The 9,563-nt window shown below is 41.8% G+C and overlaps 1 non-coding gene across 1 annotated transcript; it reads left to right on the forward strand.

Moving 5' to 3' along the window:
• Positions 1 to 809: 809 nt before the first annotated feature.
• On the forward strand, positions 810 to 947 carry LOC119937979. The gene has a single exon (XR_005454313.1). It is a non-coding gene; the product is annotated as a small nucleolar RNA SNORA7 (small nucleolar RNA).
• The last annotated feature ends 8,616 nt before the right edge of the window (positions 948 to 9,563 follow it).

The raw sequence follows: 9,563 nt of genomic DNA on the forward strand, positions 1-9,563 counted from the left end.
CTTGAACTGGTTGTTCAATTTTTCAGCAATCCTCTGGACTGGTTCTGGCCAAGCACCGTCTTGAATGTATAGAGGAATAACCTTAATACAGTCTTCTCTAGCCTACTCCTTCACTTTCAGACTGTGATCTCCTCAAAGGGAGGAACAGTTTCATTTACTTCTTTGTACTCTCCAAATTGCCTAGTACGCTGCTCTGGGATGCAAACACAGCCTCAGAAAAATTTCCTGACCTGCCCGACCCAAGGAATTGTCAACTGAGCTTCTGAAAATAATGTAAGAATTTCTCATTAACAGTGCTCTGAACTTAGTAACTGTTCCATAAATACTATTGCTTGATTTCTCCTTTGCCCCTCACATTTCCACAGTCAGGTTTATGCCCTGAGTTCCTGCAGAACAATATCCAATTTTGGGGAACGATATCATCATTCTTCTGCTTCACCCAACCTTTCTTCTCCCCGATAATAGGATATTAAAATGAGTCCAACAGCATATTACTTTATACCAATTTTGCTATTCTGTCAACATAGGGAAGCAGAGTGGCCTTGTGGAAAGAGTCTGGGAGTCAGAGGACCAGGGTTCTCATTCCAGCTCTGCCACTTGTTTATTGCGTAGCCTTGGGTATGTCATTTCACTGCTCTGTTGTCTCAGTTACAGTGCATAGAACAGTACTTGGTATATAGTTAGTGCTCAACAAATGCCATCATTATTATTATTATTACCTTATCTATAAAATGGAGATTATGACTGTAAGCCCCATATGGGACATGGACTTTATCCAACCTGATTAGCTTGTATCTACCCAAGCTCTTTCCCTCTCAGGGTAGCACCTGGAGAGTTTCCAGTACTCTACCAGTTTCGGCTATGGGAGGGAGAGTCAAGCAGAGGCCTACTCATTCCATTCCTAGCTTGGGCAGTGGCTAACCAGTGGAAGGCAATCTGCTGCAGGTCAAAACTCACCCATGCTGGGCAGCAGCAACATGGGAGAGAGTCGAGGGAGGAGACTCGAGTTTACTGTGTGGAAGGTTGCAATGGTAAACCATTTCCATATTTTTACCAAGAAAATTCTATGGATACATGACCAGCATGATTGCAGATGGAGAGCGGGGCGTTCTGGGAGAGATGTGTCCATGGCGTCGCTATGGGTAGGAAATGACTCATTCATTCAATCGTATTTATTGAGCACTTACTGTGTGCAGAGCACTGTATTAAGCGCTTGGGAAGTACAAGTTGGCAACATATAGAGACGGTCCCTACCCAACAGTGAGCTCACAGTCTAGAAGGGGGAGACAGACAACAAAGCAAAACATATTAACAAAATAAAATAGAATAAATATGTACAAGTAAAATAAATATGTACAAACATATATACCTATATACAGGTGCTGTGGGGAAGGGAAGGAGGTAAGTGGAGAGGGTGGGGAGGGGGAGGAGGGGGAAAGGAAGGAGGGAGCTCAGTCTGGGAAGGCCTCCTGAAGGAGGTGAGCTCTCAGTATGGCTTTGAAGGGAGGAAGAGACTCGACGGCATAAGACAAGACCCAAGTTATTAGAATAGTGGCTGGCACATAGTAAGCACTTAATGAAACCATAAAAAACCTTAAAACACTATTACATTAATACAATGAAGTTGAAACTTGGGAATGATTTGATTTAATAGTATAGTCCACAAATTTAAACAAAGTATTGAGGGGAGACATATTTTTTTAAAAACCTTTATATTAGCCTCACCCAAATATTTTAGTCATCGTGTAATGTGACACACTTTCCAGTAGCTTTCCTGTCATTTATTAGTGAATTCACTGGACATCCACGTGAGGCAGATTAGTACTTTAGAAACATGACTATGTACAAAGAAGTGTATCACAAAGGCAACTTGCCTAAAGCCATAGTTAACAAGTCATTAGATGTGACTTATTCCTCTGGTTAACAAGTTCCTCTAGGATGTAAGCTCCCTTTAGGGCAGAAATTGTGTCAAATAACTCTGTTGTACTCTCCCAAGCGCTTAATACAGTGCAGTGCACACAGTATACACTCAATAAAATAACCATTGATGAAGTGCCAGTTAGGATTCCATGCTTTTTAAGACCTTTCTCTGTGCACTGTGCCCATTTCTAGGCTGCACGGGAATATTCCGCCACTTGTCTGCTGAGTGACCTTGGTCAAGTCCCTTCACTTTTCTGTGCCTCAGTTACCTCAGCTGTAAAATAGGATTAAGACTGTGAACCCCACATGGTACAGGGACTGTGTCCAGCCTGATTTACTTGTATCCACCCCAGAGCTTAGAACAGTGCCTGGCACATAGTAAGTGCTTAACAGATACTATTATTATTATTAAGTTCATCACAAGATATACCATTCTCATCTATGCTGCAAAGGTCAACTGATTCACCAAATTCAGTTGCTCTCCTATTTTTCACAGGTGGGAAAAATTCTGCTGTAAAGCAAGACACCTGGGTAAGAGAATGCACGAAAAAATGTATTCTCAAAATCATATTGCATCGTTATTTCACTATTTCAATCAATGACATTAATTGGACACTTTGAGTGTGCAGAGCACTGTACTCAGTCTTTGGGAGAGTACAATATGACAGAGTTGGTTGACACATTCTCTCCCCACAGCAAGACTATGGTCTAGAATAAGGTTACTACTATCCGCCCCAGCCCTTAGTACAGTGCCTGGCACATAGTTAAGCACTTAGATACCATAATTAGGATTATTATAGAGACTTTTCCCTTTAAATTAAACCATTCTTTGATTTATTTTTAAATGAGAGAATTGCACTACTCATAAGTATCATCAAGAAGGGTGGAAAGCAGAATGTAACAATTGAATCCATTTTTCTCATCTGGAGCTCTGGGAAAAGGTTTAATGGAGGAGGAAGTTGAAGCTATTGGCTAAAATGATGTTGCAGATTACCGACCAATCAATATTCATTTCATTCAATCATATTTATTGAGCATTAACTGTGTGCAGAGCACTGTACCAAGAGCTTGGGAAGTACAAGTCGGCAACATATAGAGATGGTCCCTACCCAACAACGGGCTTACAGTACAGAAGGGCTTTTTTTTTGTGCAAAGCACTCAATCAACAGGATCCGGTACTGTTTGGGTAGAGGGAAACACAATGAAAATTCCTTCCCCATCATAATTCCCATTGTTGGGTAGGGATTGTCTCTATCTGTTGCTGAATTGTTCTTTCCAAGCACTTAGTAGTCTGCACACAGTAAGCGCTCAATAATACGATTGAATGAATGAATGAATAATTACTTGGCCCCACTGGGAGCAGGATCAATTAGCTGAACCCCCAAGCTTTCTCTGCTCTCTTCAGGGGTATTTTCTTAAAATAACCAAGAGAATAGATACAATCTTGGGTGTATGAAGTAGAAGTACTTAAGGAGTGAGTGGCCAAAGTTATTAACCACAAGATCGTCTTTTCAATCTGGGCTGGTCACATTAAGGGAAGTGTTAACTGTGCAGGTGGAGGAGAGTCTGGGGGGTTCATTCATTCATTCAATCATATCTATTGAGTGCTTACTGTGTGCAGAGCACTGTACTAAGCGCTTGGGACGTACAAGTCAGCAACATATAGAGACAGTCCCTACCCAACAACGGGATTGAGTATATACAGATGTCCTCATTCAAAGAGGATGCCATAGACTGAGAAATTCACCCATCAATAAATATGATTGAATGAATGAATGAATCTGTGCGTATGTGTGTTACTCTGCTGCCAACCTCCTCACTGTGCTTCATTCTCGCCTGTCCAGCTGTCCACCCCTGGCCCACGTCCTCCCCCAGGCCTGGAATGCCCTCCCTCCACGCATTTACCAAGCTAGCTCTCTTCCTTCCTTCAAAGCCCTACTGAGAGCTCACCTCCTCCAAGAGGCCTTCCCAGACTGAGCCCCCTTTTTCCTCTCCTCCTCCCCATCCCTCCCCGTCCTACCTCCTTCCCCTCCCCACAGCACCTTTATATAGGTTTTTACAGATTTATTACTCTATTTTACTTGTACATATTTATTATTCTATTCATTTTGTTAATGATGTGCATATAGTTATAATTTCATTTTTTCCTGACAATTTTGAACACCTGTCTACATGTTTTGTTTTGTTGTCTGTCTCCCCCTTCTAGACTGTGAGCCCGTTGTTGGGTAGGGACCGTCTGTATATGTTGCCAACTTGTACTTCCCAAGTGCACACAGTAAGAGCTCAATAAATACGAATGAATGAATATTACTGAAAAGGTCAATGTGGGACCCACAGTTTCAGCCATATTGTGGACACAGAAAGATCATCCCTTGTTGTGTTGTCCTATATTAAAGTTCACAGCTCTTGGTGCATTTTTTAAATCTTTTTTTTAATTTTATGGTATTTGTTAAGCACTTACTGTGTGCCAGACACTAAATGCTGGTGTAGACACAGTCCCATAAAGTTGAACAAAGTCCATGTCCATGTCAGAGAAGCAGCATGGCTCAGTGAAAAGAGCCCAGGCTTTGGAGTCAGAGGTCATGGGTTCAAATCCCGGCTCCACCAATTGTCAGCTGTGTGACTTTGGGCAAGTCACTTCACTTCTCTGTGCCTCAGTTGCCTCATCTGTGAAATGGGGATTAAGACTGTGAGCCCCCCGTGAGACAACCTGACCACTTTGTAAATTCCCCAGCGCTTAGAACAGTGCTTTGCATATAGTAAGCGCTTTCCAAGCACTTAGTACAGTGCTCTGCACACAGTAAGCACTCAATAAATACGATTGAATATCCCACATGGGGCTCACGGTAGTGATCCATATTTTACAAATAAGGTAACATGTGATTTTAATAAGGTTTTGAAGATGGGCAGAATGATCGTTAAGTGACGAGTCACTTAGAGAAGCAGTGTGGCTTAGTGGAAAGAGCACGGGCTTGGAAGTCAGAAGTCATGGGTTCTAATCCTGGCTCTGCCACTTGTCAGCTGTGTGACTTTGGGCAAGTCACTTAATTTCTTGGTGCCTCAGTTATCTCATCTGTAAAATGGGGATTAAGACTGTGAGCCCCACGTAGGACAACCTGATAATCATCTATCTACCCCAGCGCTTAGAACAGTGCTTGGCACATAGTAAGCACTTAACAAATACCATCATTATTATTAACTTCTCTGTGTCTCATTTCCTCATCTGGAAAATGGGAGTTCAATACCTGTCCTCCCTCTCTTATAGTCTGAGCCCCATATGGGGTAGGGACTGTGTCTCCCTCAGCATTTAATAAGGGCTTAACAAATACCACAATTATTCCTATTTAGCTATGACATTTGAAGAAATGACCTCTGCCAAAGTTATGAAAAATGGATTTAATAGTATTAGATCCATTAGATTACATCTAACAGTAGATTATATCTAATAGTAATTAATAAATTAGTAAATAGTAATTTAGTAGTAGTAATAGTAATTTAGTAAATTTAGTAAATTAGTAATTTAATAATGGTAGTAGTAGTAAACTAGTAATTAGTAAGTAATACTAATCTAATAGTAGACTAGGTCTAATAGTATCTAATAGTATTCCTTCAGAAATCTTCAAGCAAGAAGCCAATGCCTGCACTAGTTTTTATTCAACATACAGAACACAGAGAAAATGCCATAAGACTTCGAAAATGCAACCATAATCCTCATCTTCAAGAAGAAGAGGAAAAATAGCCTAAAGAAACTTCAGGAACCTCTCACTGTTTTCCACTGCCGGCCAGATTCTAGCTGGAATCCTTCTGAGCAGTACCGACTCCTGAAGAACATAATCAACTCTGCATTATCTGAATCACAATGTGGCTCAGACCGAAACACAACACAGCAAACATGATCTTTTCAACTTGACAGATACCCACTCCCTTCTGCATCTGACTTGCTCCCTTTGTTCTTCATGCCTTCCAGCCCCACAGCACTTATGTACATATCTATAATTTATTTACTTGTATTGATGTCTCCGTCCCCCACTCTAGACTGTAAGCTCATTGGCGGGTAGGGAATGTTTCTGTTTACTATTGTCTTGTACTTTCCCAAGTGCTTAGTACAGTGCTCTGCATACAGTAAGTGCTCAATAAATACAATTGAGTGAATGAATGAATGATATGGTAAAAGTGAAGAGAGCAGCATCAATTATAATAATAATAATGGAACTTGTTAAGCGCTTACTACATGCCAGACACTGTACTAAGCATTGGGGTGGGAACAAGCAAATCAGGTTGGACACAGTCCCTGTCCCACATGGGACTCACAGTCTCGATCCCCATTTTACAGATGCGGTAACAGACACAGAGTAGTGAAGTGATTTGACTAAGGTCACACAGCAGACAAGACCTCTAGCCTATGGTCATTGTTACCATCACTGGACCAGGGCTTTGGAGATTACTAAGTAAATTTGGCTGACCTGAGCAATTTATAAAGGTTCTTAAGCTACTCCATGATGGTCAACAGCATGCTAATAACATTAATTTATTAATAGATGATATTATGACTATGGACAGCATGCTAATAATATTAATTAATTAATAATGATGGTATCTATTAAGCACTTACTATGTGCAAAGCACTGTTCTAAGCACTAGATAATATTATGAGTATGGTCAAAAAGTCAGAGTAAATAATGCACTGACTAATCCTCTCGCCACTAAAGTAAAGTTCTGCTGTTTGGTAGGTCTAGAGTCTCCTTTTTTTAAAGGGGCATTTGTTAAATGCTAAATATGTTCTAAGAGCTGGGCAGGTACAAGTTGATTAGCCCCCATCCTGCATGGGGCTCAAAGTCTAAGTAGGAGGGAGAACAGATATTTAATCCTCATTTTACAGTTGAGAAAATGGAGGAGCAGAGAAGTGAAGTGACTTTTCCCAGGTCACACAGCAAACAATTGGCAAACCAATTGGCAGAACTGGCATTAGAACCCAGGTCCTTTATTCTGACTCCTAGGCCTATGCTCTTTCCACTAGGCCATGCTACTTAATGTATTCTGTGCCTCCATATGTGAGAATTCAATCTTCTCTACTATACTCTCCCAAATGCTTAGTACAGTGTCTTCTCTCAGACTTATTTTATACCATCAAGTCATTTGCAACCCATAGCAATGCCATGGACACATCTCTCCCAGAATGCCCCACCTCCATCTGCAGTCATTCTAGTTGTGGATCCATAGAGTTTTCTTGGTCAAAATACAGAAGTGGTTTACCATCGCCTCTTTCCATGCAGTAAATTTGAGTCTTCACCCTCGATTTTCTCCCATGCCATTGCTGCCCAGCAAGGGTAAGTTTTGACTTGTAGCAGATTGCCTTCCACTAGCTAGCCACTGGCCAAGCTAAGATGGAATGGATATGCCTCTGCCTGACTTTCCCTCCTGCAGTCGAGACTGGTAGAGTAGTGGGAATTCTCCAGGTGTGACCCTGAGTAGGGCTGCTCTCAGTAAGGACCCAATAAATATCATCAATTGATGATCCCCAGCTGTCCCTCGAGGTGATTTCCTGCCCATCTCGATCTCCGACACCTTCTAAAAACACTTAACCTCATCCTTCACCCATCCCTAACTACCATGTTCAACTGCTAGCTCTCTGTTGACTCTTTCCCCTGTCTTCACATGTGCTCTTTCCCCCTACACTTAAAAGCCTTTTCTGAATCTCATTGCAAGCTACATCTATCACCACATATTTCTGCTCCTGTTCCTGTCTAGCTCCTCAAACAGGTTATATACAGTCTCTGCCTTCACTTCCTCTCCTCCAATTCCCATTTTTACTGACCATTCATTCCCTCATTCAATCATATTTATTGAGCACTTACTCTGTGTGGAGCACTGTAATAAGTGCTTGGGAGAGTACAATGCAACAATAAACAAATTATCTACCCACAATAAGTGTACAGTCTAAAAATTACAACCTAGTTCTTACCCCTCCACTTCACTGATATTACCTCCAAAATTACCAATGACCTCCTCCTTGACAAGTCTAATTAACCCTATTCTATCCTAATCAATCAATCAATCAGTGGTATTTATTGCACATTTACTGTGTGCAGGGCACTGAGCTTCAGTTCTGGGGACAGTACAACAGAATTTGTAATAATAATAATGATGATGGTATCTGTTAAGTGCTTACTATGTGCCAGGCACTGTACTAAGTCCTGGGATAGACACTAACTAACCAGGTTGGACACAGTCCCTGTCCACCTGGGACTCACAGTCTTAATCCCCATTTTACAGATGAGGTACCTGAGGCACATAGAAGTGAAGTGACTTGCTCAAGGTCACACAGCAGACACATGACAGAGCCAGGGACACAGTTCCTGTCCCACATGGGGCTCACAGTCTTAAACCTCAATTTATTCATTCATTCAATCAATCATATTTATTGAACACTTACTGTACTAAGTGCTTGGAGACTACAATACAACAATAAACAGATACTTTCCCTGCCCACAATGAGCTTACAGTCTGGGGGGGGGGGGGATAGACATTAATATAAACAAATATATTTCAGAAATTTACATAATTGCTGTGGGTCTGGGAAGAGGGGAGAGAAAGGGAGCAAGTCAGGGTGACAAAGAAGGGAGTGGGAGAAGAGGAAAGGGGGTGCTGAGGGAAGGCCTCCTGGAGGAGATGTGCCTTCAATAAGGCTTTGAAGTGGGGAGAATACTTGTCTGTCAGATTTGAGGAGGGAAGGCATTCCAGTCCAGAGGCAGGACTTGGGCAAGAGGTCGGTGGCACTACAGAAGAGATCGTGGCACAGTGAGAAGTTTAGCAATGTGTGCTATGTGTCAAGCACTGTTAGAAGCATCAGACCGGAGTAGATAAAAGGTAATCAGGTGGGATGTAGTCCTTGTCCCATATGATGCTTACAGTCTAAATCCCTATTTTACAGATGAGGTAACCTAGGCACAGAGAACTTGACTTGCCCAAGATCATAGAGCAGGCATGTGGCGGAGCCAGGATTAGAACCCAAATCCTCCGACTTCCAGGGCCAGCTGCTTCTCTAGGTCTCATATTCTCCTGCTCAATTACTACTTCCTTGCAGCTGACTCCCAAGTCTATCCCATTAGCCCCAACATCTCACATGTCCTCTGGCATCCAGGGCATCTCCACACAGAGCACTTAGTTCAGTGCAATGCATTGTCCTAAGCACTTGAAAAAGCTAGAATCTGAAAACTCCCACCTGCTAACTCACTTGGAGGCTCCAGAAAATATATACCCCTTACCCAGGCTGATGATTTTCAAATATGAAAATAAATGTCGTTTGAGTTCTGTTTATTTTCAATTTTATCCAATGAACAAATTTTATTGTGGACTTAGCCAAGACAATCAATCAATTGTATTTACTGAGCACTTACTGTAGGCAGAGCACTGAACGAAGCACTTGATAGAGTACATTGCAATAGAATTGATAGACATGAGCCCTGCCCTTAAGGAGCTTATAACCTAGTAGCGGGGACAGATTCTTTAAAATATTGCAGATAGGAGAATCAACAGAGTATATGAAGATGTACGTTAAGTGCTGTGGGTCTGGGATTGGGTGAGAATCAAAGTGATAAAGGGGTTCAGACCTATGGTCCCAGGCAACCAAGGAGGGAGAGAGA

The sequence above is a fragment of the Tachyglossus aculeatus genome, chromosome 1 (assembly GCF_015852505.1).
Source record: "Tachyglossus aculeatus isolate mTacAcu1 chromosome 1, mTacAcu1.pri, whole genome shotgun sequence".
NCBI classification, from domain to species: Eukaryota; Metazoa; Chordata; class Mammalia; order Monotremata; family Tachyglossidae; genus Tachyglossus; species Tachyglossus aculeatus.